At 49.3% G+C, this 19,139-nt stretch overlaps 1 long non-coding RNA gene across 1 annotated transcript in view; it reads right to left on the bottom strand.

Annotated features, from left to right (window-relative positions):
* The window catches only part of LOC136018799 (uncharacterized), a 44,608-nt gene extending 27,070 nt beyond the window's left edge, over positions 1–17,538 (bottom strand). The window contains exon 1 of the long non-coding RNA XR_010614581.1: positions 17,423–17,538. This is a non-coding gene — a long non-coding RNA (uncharacterized LOC136018799). The remainder of the gene's footprint in view (positions 1–17,422) is intronic.
* Positions 17,539–19,139: the final 1,601 nt, after the last annotated feature.

Below are 19,139 nucleotides of genomic sequence, written 5' to 3'. Positions count from 1 at the left end.
TTACTTATTACCATCACCAGTTCACAAACTGGGGCCACTCCATCCCAAACCAGGAGGCCAGGGAAGCACAGGAGACAGACACCAAGCTGTGTCATACTGCACTGAACCCAGCTTACTCATCCCTCGTGTACCACCACAGCAAAGAGATGTCACACGGCCTTCATCATGACTGGAATCATAATATCCATGATTCATATGGAAGACTTTTTTTTATACAAAGCACCAAGATAAAAATAAAATGAAGGGGGAAAAAACTTCACAAGAAACTTGTTTCATTCCCTACAAGATGGAAAAACCAAGATGAATGTAAACAGCTCAACTTGACCCAAATATTTCTTCGTTGCTGAGTAACCCAGCAAAAAAATGTTGTTATCTCACCAGCATCTGTGGAGATGAGATGGAAGGGAATTTTAAACAAATATTCCTTGTTTTAGGCATTTCAGGCTGGACATGAACTCTTGGGGCTGCTGCTCTTGTAGCATCCCTGATGCTTTTCAGTAGGGATCAAACAGTTGAGGGCAGGCAGCATCTGTAACATCTCCAACACATTAACATGCTGTTGACATGGAGGTTTACATGGTACATTTGGGTTAAAGCTTTCCAAGTTCTTCCAAGAGGAGGACGTGGCTGCTTGGTGAAGACCGTAAGCAGGAAATAGATGCTCAGGCCATGACTACAGCAGGAGGTGGGAGGAGGGGTAGTCACAGCAGATGGCTTCGAGCCATTTTGGGTGGCAGTAGGCACCCGCCGAGGGGCTCAGACTTTACAACCCACACTGGCTGCCATATGTTGTGACAGTGGCTCAGCGTCACACAGGACCCAATTTATAGCACACTCCATGGCTGCAAGTACCACACTATCCTCCTACTGCTCTCCATCAGCGAAATCGCCTTTCCACCAAGCACCTTCTAGCACCTTGCTATCATGTTTACTGAGTTTTTCATCTTTCTGTAGGGGGAAGGTATCAGAGATCAGCGGAGAGATTCAGGCATAAGGTTTTAGTCTCATCTGTGCTCTGGAGGTCAGGCCTGCTCGCTCCTTCACTCCCTCCCAACAGATAAGCACTATCTCAACAACACAGAGATGCTTTTAGAGATCACCTTGGCCCCTGCTAAGCTGTGCAGCATATCTGCCATGTGTGTCCTGGACCTGGAAGTGCACAGCAAGCAAGGCTGTGCCTGAGACACTGGGAGATCAGAACAGGCAGGGTGGGAGATAAACGCAGCCCTTCTAGTGACAGCAGAATTCCTTGTATTCCTCCTGGAATAACTCTGGGAAATGAGAGCATGAGGGAAAGGAAGGCCTGGAAGTGGGAGAATGGAAATCAGTCTTCCAGAGAGGGCTTGGAAGGGAAGGATGCCAGCAGCGCCTGGCAACAGACTGCAATGAGATGTGCACCAAGGGCCGAGCAGAGGTACCGCATTGCTGTGCTACCACATGCTTTTGTTGTACAGCAGCAGCAATGCAACCCCAGTGCTGTGGGATGACGGCTTGGTGACAGTGCAGCCCAACAAGCTCTGGAGATGGGGGAAGCAGGATGTCTTCTACAGACCAGAGAGCAGGGTCCTTCCACCTCTGGGGACTCCCTGGGAAACACAGCAGTCTGCTCAAAGTACTTCGCTGCATACAACTTCATGGGCTGGATGGTCTGCCCCACATGAGAGCACTGAAGGAGAAGTCAGCCCGTGCTCCATCACTGGAAGGAGCAGGTCACCCTGAAACACTGGTTTGCATCCCAGCTGGGTCAGCACAACTGCCAAACTGAAAAGTAAGGCAGTTTACCCTGTGAGGGTCCCTAAAACATCAACTCTGAGTATTACAGCTCCCACCAGGGCTCTGAGGGAGGACACTCATCCACACTTGTGCTAGGCAACTGCCGTCGCATCTTGGATTCATGGAGAAGCTGGGATATTTATAACATTTGGAGAGAAACAGCCACTCACTGTGGTTATTTTAACTCAGAACAGAGGCAGTGCATTCAGGCCAGTCCTGCTGCATGTACCTTTGCTGGTGCCCTCCCTCCCCTCCATGGCAGATGCCTGGTTTGCCTCCCAACTCACAACAATTGCATTTTAATCCTCAGGTGATGCATCTCCTTGACATGCACAACAGGCACAGCCAGGGAGCTTCCTGCAGGAAGTGATTACAGAAATTAAGCTCACCCAAGCAATTAGAAGAGCTGAGATATATCTCAAAGCCCCATTTTTTTCCCCTCTGCTACACCTCAGACCCGCAGCAGACTAAAACGCATCAGCAAGAGGGGACTTTGCTGCCTGAACCTCCACCAGTGCTGGCAGCCCAGAAGCTCCAGTTCACCAAGGCCATCAACACAGCCCAGCTGTCCTGGTTGGGTTGGATCAACCAGTTCCATAAAGGAAGCGGTATTGGTTCAACCAATGCAGACTGGAGCCTGGGAGCAGTGTTTTCAGCCGTGGAAAGCAGAGGCTGTGACTGATCACAGCCCATACATCACAGGCAACTCCGTAATCCCCCAGCAATGCAGTCCTCAGCCGCAACTTAATCTGAGCTTCTTCTTCAGCTCTCAGAGCAGCTCAAGTGAAAACGAAAAGCAACTGATAGAGGAAAACCCACCGAGTGAAGGGGGGCGGAGGCAGGGAATGCAGCTGGGAAGAGCATCGCCACCACAGATGGAGCAGGGCAAACACTGATTGCCTTCTAATGATTCCAGTGCTTTCCTTCCCAGAAGGCTGGCAACTGCGGGGTTCCTGCCTGCCCTCCGGTGGCTGAGGACGGGAGGAGAGCCAGGAGCATGGCAGCAGAGCAAGCCAGGTGCAGAGCAGCCAAAGGCCTGATTTACCTCCCTGGGGACCCTGAAGACGGGTTTTCACCATTCTTTTGAGCACCATTGCAGAGCATGTCTGCTGGGACACCTGAACTGCGCAGTGGAGACTATGGAGAGTTGAGTACCTTGAGTTCCCACCTGACTCAGGAGCACAATTTGCTTCTTGTCAGAGATACGGGTAGGAAAGAGCATAAACAAAGCAAGGAAAGCCCAAGTGGCTTGCCCCAGATTCAGCTGCGTTTCTAAGGCTCTAAAGAAATGCGGGAATGACCTTCTCTGTCCTGCTGCCCCCATACCCCTGGATTCAGTCACTTCCAGCTCTCAGAGAAGGGCCCCACTGCCTCTCCCCCACACCTCCTTATGATGAAGCTGGCTTCATGCATCTCTATGCTGCTTTGTGACCTGGAGAAGCCCAGTTTGGTAAAGCACAGCCAGCTGATGATTATGGCACAGCCAGCACCAGGAGTTTAGTGTCATCCACGAATGTCCCCATCCCCTCCAATTTCTCCCTGCACTAACCCTGAGGCAGCACCAGGTTCGGACCCTCAAGCCTTCAGCAGATCCCCTATATGTGAAACTCACCCAGCACCACACATACAATTAGACAGCAACCACAGAAGAGTGAATAACCTCTCAGCTAAACCTTCCTCCAAGTGGGCAGGAACTGGTGCTGCAGTTTTTGCTGGCATTGTCATTACAGTGCCAGAAAGTGACTCACGTCTTTGATGGAAGCTTAGAGATGTTGGAAATCACATCTCATCCTGCCTTGCCCTACCCAAGCCTGTTCATGGAGCTGGGTGGGGAAGCGTCATCCCTTTTAACACAGGAGAACGGAATTGGTGCTACAGCTACAAACAAGCTCACCCTCCACTCATTCCAGCAGCATTCCAAGGACTGCTGTACCTGGGGAAGATCTGGGGTTGAATGCTCCCAAGGAGACAACCAGACATGCTGTGAGCAAGGGGGCACTGAACCCCAGGCCACAGAATAAGCTTTTCCAAAGGAAGAGTGAAAGCAAGTCCCCCAAAGCCTGCAGCTGCACCACGTCTATGGCCACTGTGCCATCTAGCCACTAGTGTGGACACAACACTACTGCATACCACCCCTTGCCAAGGAGCAACCAATTTGGGGTCCAGGACTAAGACACTTCGGTGGCAGTGGCCACCACCACCATATACATAGCACAGACAGGAAGCTCTTGTACCTTCACACACACTGCCCTGCTCCCCAGGGACCCAATTCCGAGTGCTCCAAAAAGAAAATAAATCAATGAGATAACAAGGAGATGAGTCGCAGCCAGTATGGATTTGTCAAGAGCAGATCACATCAAGCCAATCTATCTTCCCCCTGTAATAGCATAACAGGCCTTCGGCACAGCACTACCTGTCAAACAGCTCAGGTTTAGTAAAGCTTTTGACACTGTCTTGCCTACCATTCCTATAAGCAAGAGGAATATGGTCTTAAGAGAAACTATGACAAGGCAAGTATAAAACTGCTCAGATCGCTGCATGCAGAGGGCAGATACAAGTGGTATCTCCTCTGCTACAAAAGAACATGTTGACAAACAGGATTTTGTAGGATCCTGTCACATACTGGCCCTCTTCAGGGCTTCTGCTACTGACCTGGATAATGGAGCAAAAAGGAAGCTTGCAGGCAGCATGAAGGTGGCAAGAACGGCAGGTTGTTTAAGACAATAGGATTAGAAGATATAGGTTGCTCAAGAAATAATCTTTTTTCCCCCCAGCAGGAATAATCAGTTGTCCAAGAACAAGTGTCCAAATACAAAGAACAAGTTTTCAGGGACTAACTGCTTCACCACTCTTGCATATCAAGGGCTATTGATGCTGCAAGGGGACTGAGGCTTCTTGTTCTTCACCTATAACAGTAGCATGTAGGGTCCAAGACGAGCAGCGTGTTGCATTAGGCAAGCATTTACTCAGAGCACCACAATCAGAACCAGTATCAAGCTCAAAGGGCCCCAAACAGGACCAGAAAACATGAATTCCCATTCCCAGGCTGCTCTTTATCTACTGCATCACTGTCACCTCGCTGCAACTGGCACATTCACTGTCTCTTTTGGGAGCTGCTTTCGGCAGGGAAGGTGTTTCTGTGCCAGCAGCACATCATGCTAATGATGACAGCCAAGCACATACTAGATCTGACTGCTGTGCACACCATACATGTTTCATAAAGTTGTCCCAACTGCCTTCTCCAGCCCTCCCCATCACCAGCTGCACCTGATTCTGCTGTCAAGTATCTTCCTCTTCGCCTCCTACATCTCACACCACCTTAACCGTAGTCTCTGCAAGACAGAGACTTCCCATCTCCAGCTGGGTTTGCTACTGGAAGCAAACAAAGCACAAGCACTCTGCAAAAGTAATTAGCCAGCACCTCCAGACATGGCACTTTGTATGGAAAGCCATGACCGAGCCCCTGCAATGAGCTACATTTCTAGCATGCAGGGAAGAGACCCTTGCAGCCATTCTCCACATGATCTTTGGGCTTCCCCATGCATTTGGTTTATCTTAGTTGGCAGAGACCCAGACCTTGCAGCCCTGGGAACTCAGATGTTCCAGGTAAGTTCATTCACTGCCAGAAGGAGCAAGCAGAGCTTCCAAATAAGTGACACTTCCTTAAGAGTTGCTTTTGGCAGCCAATTGCAGGGAAGACTGTGAAGTAGCAATGGATTTATTTGGCTCCTACGGAGGTGACTAATGGGAACATGATCCAACAGCTAAGGCAGAGGACTAGATGGCAGTGCCCCCCACAGCTGCCTTTGAAGAAGACACTTCCCTCACATGTTGTGCCGCTCTCCCTGTGTGCACGTCTCCTGGGGATAAACACAGTACTCTCTTCGCCACGTACTCCAAGAGCCCAGAATGGGAAGCGAATGAAAGCAGGAAAACCAGGCTAGGGAAGGAAAGCCAGCATCATGCTTCAGGTTCAGAAGCACCCAGCCAGCTGGCAAAGCCCTCTTCACTATGGACGTGAGCTAAGGTTATTGAGAAGGCAGATTACACAGAGCATCACCCAGACCACGGGCTTTCAGCACGTGTGGAGTATGATTGAATGCAGTCTTATCCCTGCAGAATAAAGTCTGAAATGAAACGCTGCAGGAGGAATTAGTGAGTGGGGTCATCCCAGGGCAGGTGTCTTTATGGTGAGGGGCAAGACAATCTATGCATCAGGAACCTCACCAAATTTAAAGCAAGGTCACAGGAAGAGTCAAAGCAGAAGATGAACTGGCCTGTATTTATTAGCCAGTACAAAAGACAGCAGCAAGATGAGCCATAAAAGCAAGGCATTAACACCTCTATGATCAGCATAAATCTCAGAGGATCTGCCATCTCTCTCACCAGTGCTCATTGCGGTTTCCCTCCCAAAGGATGGCAATAGGCAATAGGTGTACATCTGTATACATTCCTCCAGACTAAAAGCCTCACAGCATCTGACAACCTTGGAGCAGTCAGGTGAGGCTCCACAGCCTGACACTGCATATCCTCCTTCAGAAGGGCCAGGGCATCATTACTGCACACTTCACATTGCCAAGAAGCCTGTTAAAACAGGCTTGTGATCACTTCAGTCACCCATACAGGTGCCAATGCCCCACAGGCCCTAGAACTTCAGATCAGCTCACAGCTAAAGGACCACAGCAGGAGCTGAACAGAAATTAGAAGCTACGTAAATTCATCTCAAGAATCGCAGAGTACTGAGTTAGTGGTGCTACTGGCGCAGTCAGTGCAGTTCTTAGCTTACGCTTCCCTGCATCCCTTGCTGCCTTTAAGCTTCCATGTCAGAGCACCCGTGATCCACACTATTAATGCCAGGATCTCAGCTCATCCCAGCCTGAGAACAGTGCCACAGCCGCAGTTATTCATGCTTTTTGTCACCTCTTGGCAAGACCACAGCGATACAGCAGCCCTGCAGCACACAAGGAGCTCTAGCTGAAACATGCTCTGCGTCCCCCAGGGCTCTGCAATCCCGTTACCACACCACACCAGGCTGGTCCCCTGCCTCACAGCTCCTGCTGCAGAGATCCAGGAGAAATCTGACTCAAGGCATTGGCCCTCGTGTCTCTGTAGCCTCAGCAGCAAAGCTGAGACTGCCTTTAGGATGGAGACCTGGGCATGGCACACAATCATAGAATGGTTTGGTTTGGAAAGGATCCTAAGATCCTTCGGTTCCAATCCCCTGCCATGGGCAGCGATGCCTCACCCTATGCCATGACACCCAAGACTCTGTCACACAGATAAAGGCAGAGCACCACTGTGCCTCACAAGGACTGGTCTCATGCATACAGGGCTCCCCTTGAGCTGACTCTGCCCAGTTATCATCAACATTTCCTGCTACAAGCAACTGGGTTTCTTTGGGCTACCTGGTCTGACAGAAATACGCCATGACAGGAGGACTTGAAGGAAATGCCCTAGGGAATGGCTTCCCTCTGCACGCTCTTAACCTCTGGGACAACAAAGAAATATCCAGACCCTGACACAGGCACGTTCACTGTAATGCACGACTCAAAGATGCTCAGATACCTACCCCAGAAGACAGGAAGCTGGCTGCAGCCTATGCTAATGGTGAAGAGCCTACGCATTCTCAGCCAGCCTGTTCAGCCACATCCAATTAGCGTGGAAGTTGTTTGGTTCCTTTGGAACAGGATAGATATTACAGATGTGAACGGGAAAGGTGGGCTCTCCAGTGCAAGCAATGACTATCACAGCATGAAGTGACAGAAAGAAAGAGATGGTGTTTGTGCCTCTGCTGAGCTCATACAATTCCCCTATGGCTTAGCTCCCTCACCTGTAAAGACAAGGATAACTTTCCTCACCTATCAATTTCCTATTTGCATCAGCTAAAAGAATAAAGGTCTGGTCCCATGAGGCTCTGCTGAAGATGCCTTATTCTTTTAAGAGGATTTAATGGGAGTTGTGGTAAAGAGCAATCCACCTTGTCTGGATGTGCTGGAAGAGATGACTTGTCAAGACAGACAGCCTCAATACCCAATGTTGTGTCTTCCCAAACATTGCTACAGGCCTTTTCTTGACCTGCCTCTGCCAATTTTCACCACGAGCTGTACTGCTTTATTATCATCTCTCTAGGTTCCTCCACATGCTCCAAGCTCATCCCAGACTACCTAAATGCCAGCCGTTGCAGGCAGAGAGCCATTAGCACTGCAGTGCTGTTATTGCTGCTGCCTGGGCTAGAATTAATGCAGCTCAGACGCAGCACAGTGAAAATATTGACTTTCCAGCTAATCAAACCAAATTCCATGAAAGCTACAACTCCAAACTTCAAAAAATCCATCAATGATTCATAAATATTTGAAAGTGCCAGATTGATTGCATTTGGATTACTGCAGTGGAGGGGGCTGAGGTCTGGCTGAGAAGGAGATGGACTAGACAGCTGCTCAGACCCTGATGTCATGTATCACCCTGCTCTACCAGGACTGCAGATCTTCCCAGCCTCAGAGGGTGAACACCGCATCCCACGGCTATGTAATCTGTGCTGGTGTTGCCCTACTCACTCCAGAGCACCCAGCCTGCAGTAGGATGTACCATCCCAGCTGCTGGGACCACAAAGATTTGAAGCCGAACAACTTGGTGGTTCAATTTCTTGAATTAAAGGAAGAGATATAACGGATGCATATGCTCACCTCCTTCACCCACTGCCTGCCAACCAGGCTGTTGGTACTCCCAAAACATAGCAACCTTTAGCTGGCTTCCTGAGAAGCGAGATGCTTTGTTAGCTTGGCCTCCTCTCCACTCAGCCCAGTCCAGCTCTCATCTTCATGCCATCCACCAAACAAGGAGGAATGTGTTCTTTTCCTAACAACTTTTCCAAGGGAAACAAAATCCAGGAAATGATGCAACATGCAACAGGTCACGATGATCTGGTTTTACTTCACCCCGCAGAGAAGCTCCAAGTTTTCCCACATAAAAGAAAATCAATCTGCCATCCCATTCTGGTTTAGAGGAGAGGGGGGAGCCTTTTTGGATAGAAACACAATAAATAACTTTGGTTGCGTTACAGTCAGTCTTTGCTGTATAAAAGTTGGTTTGCAAAGCCATTCCAGGCTGCCTTTGTCCTCCAAGTCTCTGGAGCTACATTTGTACACAAAGAACTAGCACAAAGTCCTCTTGTGTGAAACCATATATTGGGTTCTTGAAATCAAAAGGAGAAAGACGCCTACAGATCTTACCCTGAAACACAAAACTGTCCTTCAATAGTAACTGATGCAAGTCCCACATTAACTAGAAGAGCCATGTCCCCTCAGAGAATGGAAGACAAGCATCAGGAGAGGAGCAAGGTAGGTGCATGGCACTGTGCTGAGCCTGATCTCCTGCGACTGTGCTTCAGTGCCTGCCATCGCAGGAAGCACAAATGCTGAGAGAAGTGCTCCCATGATTTCAGCATGCAGAGCCTCTCCTCCATAATCCCCCTCTGTAATCCTGTAAGCTAACACAGTGCAGCAGCCTCTCTTGGTGGGAGCACTAGCAGCTTCACAGCTGGGTGCGCATACACTGCGCCTCCACAAGCCTGGTCTGACTACCAAGACAAGCAGAAAGGCTCAGCTCTACTGGAGAGGCTGGCAGTCTTCTGTCCAACACGCCAAGAGACCCGGCTTTCCCAGGAACACTGTATCCACCTCCCCATGGAAAGGCATGGGCATGAAAACCTCAGTTCACCACATCAGGTACCTCTTATCCACAGTGTGCACACAGAGCTCAGTGCAGATGGCAAGGGCTGTCCCACACTAAAATGGACAAAAAAGCTTTAGGTACGTGTTCCCAACCCTTTATGACCCCCAGAGTGTGCCAGCTGCTTGACCACAGACCTGATAAGGAAAATGTTGAGCTGCCGGCCTTCTCCCATTTCAAATCTCTACCAAGCTCAAGGTCCAAGCAAAAGCACCTTTCTCATTAAACACAGTGGAAAGTGCATCTTCAATACTCAAAACACTGCTTGCTCTGAAATAATTCAAGCACCTATTTCTGTCTCACCGCTGAGACAAACTGAGGCCCTAAGACAGTGACTGGAAAATATTCCTTGCCCAGAAGCTTCCAGGAGCAAGCCTTCCCATCCTTGACACCAGAGTAAAGGTCCCTTTAACACAATTCATTCTAAAGCATTGCTGATTCCTCCCTACATGTCTAAAGCAGCAAACACCGAGATATTGTGGGGTTTGTGCACAGCACTGTGCTGGCTAGGCCCGTAACATTGCCTTCTAAGAAGCAGCATGAGAGGTCCCTGGTAGTGCCACATAACCAACACCACTTCCCTCAATGCCACCTCCTCTCATTCCCAGTACCGCTGCCTTTTCCCATTCTCCACCATTCCGTTCTGGCTGTCCTTCCCACACAGCTCAGCTGCTCCTGCAGCCCTGCTGCCTGCACACACGCACCGCTTCTCACCATCATCTGCATCCTCACTCCCAAGGGTGGCATTTTTCTGTTCATGGAAGTCAGAGGCCAAGGTTAAAACCTGGGCTTCAGTTTAAGTAAAAGTCATTTTAAAAACCCCTGTACTCTGAGTTTGCTCATGTAAATCAATGGCATGGTAGCAGATGTACTAAATATCCCCCAATGTGCATGTGTCAGTGTATTTCTTCCCTCAGAGATCATTAATGGCTCATGACCAAGGTCGGAAGTCAAGTCTAAGACTCTGCTGCTGAGCTAAAGGAAAGCATCTCTGTAGTGACACAGGGCACAACCTGCCCAGCTAATAGACTCACAGGAACTCCATTCCCCAGAACTCATCCATCCCCCAATTTATAAATAATAAATTGCCATTTTAAAGCTGCTCTCTAGGAAGAACATCCTGAGCCTTCCCCCCTCCTTGGAGTGTAAACACAGCGATGAGAAGACCGGAACACAGCGGATTAAAAATCACTGTGGCTCAAATCAGCTTCAAAGCCAGAATAAAAGCAAAGCACAATGCCAAAGTCTTCTGTAAAAACAAAGGTTTTTAGCAGAGAAAGCCTAAAATGGGCAAACCTGGGACCGACCTCCCCCCAGCACCAGGAGGAAGGGCACTCAATCACCATAGAGACAACACACAGGCGTGATGCTCTTGTCCCCGCTTCCCAACCTCCGTCTCCTCGGAGGCTCCGGAGCAGATGGCAAGCTGTGAGCAAGGGGAAGGAGGGACTGGTGAAATGCTGCATGTAAATATAAGACTGCTAAACACTCCTGTTGTGACTCGGCAGCAGCCGGGGAAGGCCATTAAGGGGCTGCTGCAGGCAAACGGTTAGCCAGCAGTAATGAGCTGGCTTCGAGTGACTGATTCCATGTCAAGGTTGGGCGGTATCGATCAGATGTAGGGCTGCAGTCCTGCCACTTCAGAAAAGATGTGGGCTGATGGATCACCAGGGAAAGGCAAGAGAGCACAGCATCCCGAGAGAGCCCAGGACAGCACCGTGACTTTGGACAGGAGCCATCCCAGGCATCGAGCTTCTGCCTTTTTCCAGAAGCAAATGAAGATACTGCTTTTGCTGCTGTCCTGATGCCCTCAGGACCATCTTTTCATCACAGATTTCTATCTGGGTCTGGAAGCAGAGAACAAGGATAATGTATTTCTTCAAAGAAGTGAAGCTATGTGATTTGCACCACAGCAGCCATAGTCCTGTTGGAGACTCCTCCCCACTGACAGGAAAGGGAAGGTGAAGAGGCACACGGACATTGCCAGGCTTTGATATGGGAAAGACTGGGTCACATAGCTTAGACTGTCATATTGCCAAGAAGCAAGAGTTGTTTCAGGAGCCTACCTTTTTCACTAGCTTGCAGGCTGTCTGGGGCTCTTTGGTTTTCACCTGAGGACATTTCCCCCCTTAAAAGTCTCTATTGTTTTCCTTGTGTATTTCTCAGGCTTAACCCCCTATGCCAAGAGATAACCTTGCAGATGAACTGATGTAGCTTCTCAGTGCATGTTTGGTACCCAAAACAACGTCAGCTAGTACCTCCACACACATGCAAAGCAGAGCCTTCTGTACAGCTACACCAGCACACTGATGCCCAGGATGAGCAGAGCAGGAACAAAGTCCATTTGGATTGCGTTATCACAGCAAAACATTGACAGATCGTGCTGTAAAGGGCAGCCTTAACAGCACATGGAGAAGATTATCCCCACTCCCATGCTAACTAGTGCGCCAGCTCAGTTTGTAGGGCCCGGGGGGTTGAGATGAAGGATCTGCCCAGGATCAGCCATGAGACCAGCCACCAGCAGTTATGGATTTCTCTGGATCTGTGCTCTTCCATCTCTCCCTTATAGCACCTAGAAAGACCAGTGATAGCCACAGTTCAAATGCTCTATTGACAGGCTGCCTGAAGGACTAGCAGTTAATTTTTAAACCAACTGACCTAAGCTCTCTGCCACCCCACCTCAGGAGGAGTCTGCAGGGGGGGGGTACTGCTGATGTGTGTCTGCAGAGCGCGTCTTTTACCTCCCAGCTCTTATTCCTCGTTATTAACGTCAAGGTTTCCTAACAAAATTTGTCTTGGTCAATTACCTCAGCCAGGGCTGGCTGTAACATTCCAAATAAAGCCAGCCACATCCTGCGCTCCCGACGATGAGCGAGCGTGGCTCAGGAAACAAGGGAATGACAAGGGCAAGGCATGACTCGCATCCACCCCGCTCCCACGTCCTGCAGCCTGCCAAGGACACAGATACACCACCAAGGCTAACACCTGCCTGTGGCAGACAAGATGAAAAGCCTGTTTTGAAGAGTATTTGCCCAGTGGATCTATCACAATGAAAGTGTGCTGCAAGTCACAAAGAAGCTTGCGATAGCACTGATGCAGACTTAAACTAGAAAGAGGGATCCCTTTGCATAGGAAGGTGTTACTTGCACACCAAAATCTCTCGTGGTTTGGTTTTTATCAAATTCAACCACAGTGCATTGCAATTTAAGGCACAGTCAGATGGACCATGCCTGACAGCTGGGCTTGTTCAGCCTGGAGAAGGCTCCAGGGAGACCTTAGTGCAGTGCCTAAAGGGGCTGCAGGAAACCTGGAGAGGGGCTTTGGACAAGGGCCTGTAGGGACAGGCCAAGGGGAATGGCTTGAACCTGCCCGAGGGGAGACTGAGCTGAGCTCTTAGGCAGAAGCTCTGCCCTGTGAGGGTGCTGAGGCGCTGGCACAGGGTGCCCAGAGAAGCTGTGGCTGCCCCATCCCTGGCAGTGCTCAAGGCCAGGTTGGACACAGGGGCTTGGAGCAAGCTGCTCCAGTGGAAGGGGTCCCTGCCTGTGGCAGGGGTTGGAGCTGGATGAGCTTTGAGGTCCCTTCCAACACAAACTACTCTGTGATTCTATAAGGGGCCACTCAGCCCCTCTGCAGTGAGGCAAGAATCACGCTGTGGAAGATGGAGCAGTACCCTTGTTTTTCAGTAGTTACTCATGCTCTGCAGTGGGTCACTTCAGTTGGTTTCTTTTCCTTGCCTGGATGATCACTGCTGTTGAATTGGAAGGCAATGGCCAGTTGTCACCCAGGAGAGATGCGAGCACAGTTTCCCTGGTCAATGACTCCTCTTCCCCTCCCAAAAGGGCTTTAGGCTGGTCGCAGCTGGAAAACATTGCTTCTCTAGCAAAACATCCAAGAGTCGATCTAATGTATGCCATAGACAAGAGAAAGGATTAGTTCCAGGGAAATCTGGTCAAAAGAAGCAATTTAAAACTGCTTTTTATATCCTAAACAAATGTTTTGACTATTAAAATTTAATCTCAGCTGAAAAAAAACCCACCCTTTTACCAAAGTCAGCTCAAATGGAGGGTGCTCACAGAAGCTGTGCTTTTGCATAAATAGAAGTCATTGTACAAGTAGTGAGGAAGGATTTCTGAGAGCCATCATCTGAACTCCCTGCTTCTCCCAAGCAACGCATTCACAAGTATATTTTTTGCTACAGGAATTATAGTGCATGTCATTGCCAACAAGAACACACACAGGACTCACTATCATCTCCTATCTGAAATATGGACAGAGCGGGTACAAACCAAAGGGTGCCTGGAGCAAGAACTGCCTCCAGCCTCCCTGCAGCCCTTCCTCAGCAAGCCAATGAAGAGCTGGTAATGACCGGCCTGATGGGACCAGCCCCCTCCTGCTGTGTGGGCTGTGTGACTGTCACCAATTGACAGATGACACAAGGCCAGGAGGGGGAAGGCTCCAGCAAGCACCAGCATCTGCAAGGGATGAGGTTTGTGTGGACAAAGCTAAGTGCTGGTGACCACGAGGAGAACCCAGCCCTGCACTAAATGGCTGGTTTAGGTGAGCATTTATCCACACTGCTACCAGCGTTTCATTTTTTAAGTGATGGGAATAAGGACACTCAGCGCATTTTGGTTTGAGGCCAGAGCTCACCTAAAAGCTGGATCTCAGCAGATGTGAGCTCTTGCTAACCAGAGATTAGGAATTCCAGGGCATAGGTCCAGAGCATCCTGCTTTTTTTTGCAACACACGTGTAAATTTCCCCCCACAAGCACTGTTCTTCATCTCAGCCCCTCCAGCAGCTCATCCCTGCCCTCACAACATGCTGGTACAGCTATCAGGAGCTGTGTTTTACAACCAGCCCATTTCAGTGATGAAACACAGAGTGAAGCCTCATGAACAGCTCTGTCAGTGTAACCAAGGGAGCCATGTAGGATGTTCTTAAGCCATCTTCACAACTAACCACACAGGCATCCATCCCTGCTCTAAACACTCAGTGTGTGCTCTCTGTTTAAGGGCTACTGACCCCAGCAGTATTGCAGCTGATGAACTGAGGCTTCATTCTGGCTTTGCACTGCTCAGGTCCGCACAGGATTATGCGGAAGCACCATGGCTGACTCATGGCACTTCTCTCTGCCACAACACACCTCACCCATGCAGTCCTTTGCAGCCAGGGCCACCTCCGCGACACTGACCCCAAGCAGCATGCACACAACTGAAACAGCAAGCCATAATGGTAAGAGCATCCCCTTATCTGCACCACAAAACATGCAAAACCAGCTAACAAAATTAGTATATGCCAGTCTCCGAGCCAGGAGTGTAGCAAGATCCTTGCTTTGATTTACAATACAAACCAGAACTTGCAGAAAAGCAAGATTGATTTCTACTAATTCTCAGAGCCTTAATTGTGTGTTTGTAGTTTATCCAAAGGGGAGGCAGAAACTGTGCAAAGAGCAGTCCAGGAGCTGTTGCACAGGCATGGAAGGGAAGTTAAGAACCACTTGAAGAAGGTTGACTGTGTCCATCCAGCAGCCCAAGAGAGTTTCCTGAGTAATACTTTGGTAGAGTCCTGTTTTGGGCTGCCCTTGGCAGCAGAGACCATCCAGCTCTCCCCAGCCAGCCAGCCAACACACTCCTCATGTTAACAGGGGGCACAGCATCGCAGCCAGCAGATCCCAGAGGCAAAGGGCAAGCACAGCCAACCCAAGACAGCAGCACAGGCAGGCCCTGCCTCTCAAGCCAGTGTGGGTTTCTTCCTGCTGCTGTCAAGGGCTGCAGATCAGAGGCAGGATCAATAGCACATTCCTGCAAAACCAGCACCGCACTGAGGTCACCCATTTGACACTGACTAGAAACAGGAGTAAAACTGACCCCATCGATTTTCATTTCCCAAGCAAAGGCAGCGAGGCAGGAGGAGACAAGCGGTGCCAAGAGAAAAAGACTCATTTGCTGGGGGGGGTCTGTTTATAATTGCTTTACATTTAATATCCATGTTCTTGATCCCACAGAGATTTAAGATTTCTTTGGGCCTGCACATTTGGGTAAGGCTGTGCATGCATTTAAGCGACTCGTGATCTAAGCCCAAATTGTTACTAAGTACTGGGTAAGCAAATTTGCTTACTAGGATATTAAATTTGAAAGTATCCCTTTAAAAATGTATTTGTTCTCTGCTAAACACTAATAAATTAGTCTAACAACAATCATTTCTCTTTCCTCAGCATCTTGGAGGCATCTCAATACACTGTACCAACTACAGCAATCCAATGAGGCTAAATCAACTGGCACGTGTCGATCTCCCTGGTTGGAAGATGGGGTCTTTACAGCAGAAAGCTTGAATTTCTCACTAGCTCGCTGAAAAGTGTATTTATAACTTCAAGTGGGAGGGGAGACGCACAGGAGCTCCGCGAGGAGAGTTTGATCTGTCGAAAGGAAGAAATCTTTCAGCACATTTGTCTACCCTGCCCACCTATTCCCCTCTCCTGCCATCACACAGCATCACACAGCAAGCCTGGCCCTGTCACAGAGGCTGCCACACACCCCAGTTTGGGTATACCAGGGCTCAGAGCCTGGCTGCTTAGGACCAGTGCCACCAATTGCCTCCCCCTGCACCATCCCACATCACCCCAGCCCTGGGTGCACTCTCCTCCTGGCGCAGGGATGCAGCAGAGCCCAGCCCTGCCTGCATCCTTGATGCTGGTTTCAGGAGACAAAGACCAATCTCTGTGTTTCACAGGGACTATAAAGCTTTTATCTTAGGGCTTGCTGCTTCCCAGAGCTCCCTCCCCAAACCCAGAAGGGTGCTAGCCCCGCAAGAGCTGCAGGACACTAACCAGGTAGGCATCTCCAAACTGTGGCACTAAAACCTCTGGATTTTGCCACTTCTCCTCTCCACCATAACCTGCAGCATGTGTTACAACCCATTTCACTCCCAACACTATCCTTGGAACAGCACTATTGCAAAGGCAAGGAGGGAAAGGAACAGCAAAGCCCAAAGAGGCAGAGAGGCGATGCAGGGGGAACATGCTGCCTCTCCTCCAGACAGCCACATCCCAGTTACACTCAGGTGGAGAGGGGAGGGCAGCGTATCTGCATGGTAATGAAGCACTTGGAGGGAACAGATTTTTTTGTTCTGCCTGGCTGTGGACTGGTGCAGACAGGGATCATTAGCTCTGCATCACTAGCAGGCAGCTCTTCCCTCATTAGCAGGCCACTCATCTACTCCAGCCACCTACGTTATTGGTTCAAAGGAGTGTGCCCAGCCATTATTGCCCTCACTAGAAACTCAGCCTAATTGGCTTCGGAGAAATACAGGTTAAGAGCATGCATAGCTCTGCAGCTGACACGGTTTTGCCAAGTCATGATTTTATGAGTTCAGGGAGTTGCATCCCCTCAGGTCCTGGAGTCTCAGACATTGTGCTTAACCTTGCCTTGTGAATCAACTGAAGAAGACGGGATGCTTCTAATCCTCATGGCCACAGGGGGAAAGAGCTGGTCCTCTAAGGGCTATAAGCCAGATGGAACAAGCTTACAGGATTTTTTAACCTTTATTCTTTGAGTCACACAACTTGGAAGCCATTTCCCAAGAAGGGCTTGGCAACACAACTTCCACAAAGGCAGAAAAATGGGCATGACTTGCTCCTCTGAGCCCAGGAAGCTCCCCCATGCAGTCAGCTTTCTTTGTCCTCTCAAACCAGGCATAGGCAGAGCCCTCCCTGCCCCACGGCACCAGCCAGCATGGCTCCCTGCAGCCTCCCAGCCTGTCCCTGCTCACAGGGCTGCTGTAGCTCAGATCATTGTCACAACCCAAATTCACACTTGAGGGAGAGGGAAGGAATGAGGGATACAAGAGATATCTTCATCTCCAGTCAAAACCATTACCAAAGCAATCTTCAATTCCCCAGTTTTCCCCATCCAAATCGCTTACCTTTCACTGATCAGTCATCTGTGCTCCTTCTCAGCCTTTTGCAGAACCTTTTCTTTCCTGAAGCTCCAACAATGAACCAAAAGCACCCAAAAAAATCCCCCCTGCTTGCACCACTCTCCCCCATGTATCTCAACCTCACCTCCCCTGGTCAGTGAGGTTCATCACCTCTCATTATCAATTGCAGGTGCTGTGATGCTCACCTGGCATCAGGTTCCTTAGCTGTTTCTCCCTGCAGGTGCCATTGCCTGCAATTACCCTAGGGCTGAGCAAGGGATGCTATTGGTGGGCTACCCCCACCCTGTCCTTGCTACCAGCAGAAGCTTCTCTGCTAAGACATCCCTAATTTCAGCTGCATCCTCATTTCCAAGCCTCTCTGCTGGAGCAGGGCTTGATTTCAGCCTTGCATCTCTAGGGGTTTGCCAGGCTTCCCCTGACCCATCATCTCAGCAGACACTTGACCTTGTGGTAAGGGTCTGTCTGAACCTTCCTCACAGGTCAAGGCTTGTCCGATCTGTTGAGAAGTCAAACAGGCTAAAATGGATGGGAAAACCAGCACTACCAAGCTCATCTTGCAACCTGTTTCCACTGCTGGAGACCTAGAAAACTCCAAAAAGGAATATGGCTCCAGAAGCTGCATCTGATGTGGTACAGCCTGTGGCCAGGCATGCAATGACTCTTTAAATGGTGCACACCATTGCGCTGGAGCTGCTGAGATTGCCACCGGTCGTAAACAGGCAGAAGAGAAGGCTTCAGGAATAAGTTGACTCACTTCATTCTGATAAAGCTCCCTGCAAATTGCTAGAAGAAATGTAATTCTTTACACTGCTGTCTGACACAGAGGAGTTATGTGTTTAATGCTTTTTGGATAGTGTTGTTCACACAGGCTTCCCTATACCTCTTGCAGTAGCAGATGTCTCACTCTCTGGACAAAGGTCAATATCTAATACAGACCTTGCCTATCTTACTAGAGCAAATCAGACTGTTTTCATCAAAGCGTTGCTTACCACCAAAAAAATCAATGCCTTCTCATTTAAGTCAACACATTCCAGAACATACTAATGTCACACACACCGTTCAATAGCCTCTCTATCATTAAAAAATGAAGCAACGCCTTTTGATAACTCTAAAATGCTTTGAACAAAACGATTTTTTCAAACAAAATCGTTGGGTTTGTATTTAAAAAACACCAGCAAGCGGCAAGGGCTGCAATAGAAATGAAATGTTTAATTCTGGAAGAACATATGCTTCATCAGAATTGGTAATATTCATTTCAGAGTCGAAGCAAAAACTGATGCCACCGACTTCCTCGTCAAAAGCAAAGCTTGCTCCTTCCCCACTCCTGGTGTTTATCACTTGTGCTCCACGTTAACAACATGCGGAAATACTTCCCCCTTTCCATGCAAACGTGGGGAGCAGGATTCTGTTCAGTAGCTGCTCCTCTGCCCAGGAGGCAGCTCCGTCTCATGTGCGGAAGGCCTGGCTCTGGAGGTGACAGCCTCCCATGACAGCAGCCTCCTGTCATGACTGGCCAGAGCAGTGAGCAATAGATCAACCCTCCTGTCACACTCCCTGTCAGTACCAGCCGTTAGCGGGTAAAGTGATGAATCCACTGGGACTGAATTAATTGAATCCCAATCCAGAGGCATCCTCCAGAGACAGGAGTTGGACACAGCGATCCGTGCCTTTGGCACAGAGTTTGAAAGCACCTCTTTCATAA

Source organism: Lathamus discolor, chromosome 8 (assembly GCF_037157495.1).
Source record: "Lathamus discolor isolate bLatDis1 chromosome 8, bLatDis1.hap1, whole genome shotgun sequence".
NCBI lineage: Eukaryota > Metazoa > Chordata > Aves > Psittaciformes > Psittacidae > Lathamus > Lathamus discolor.
Note: the sequence above shows the minus strand (reverse complement) of the source record. Positions and strands in the feature narration are given on the sequence as shown.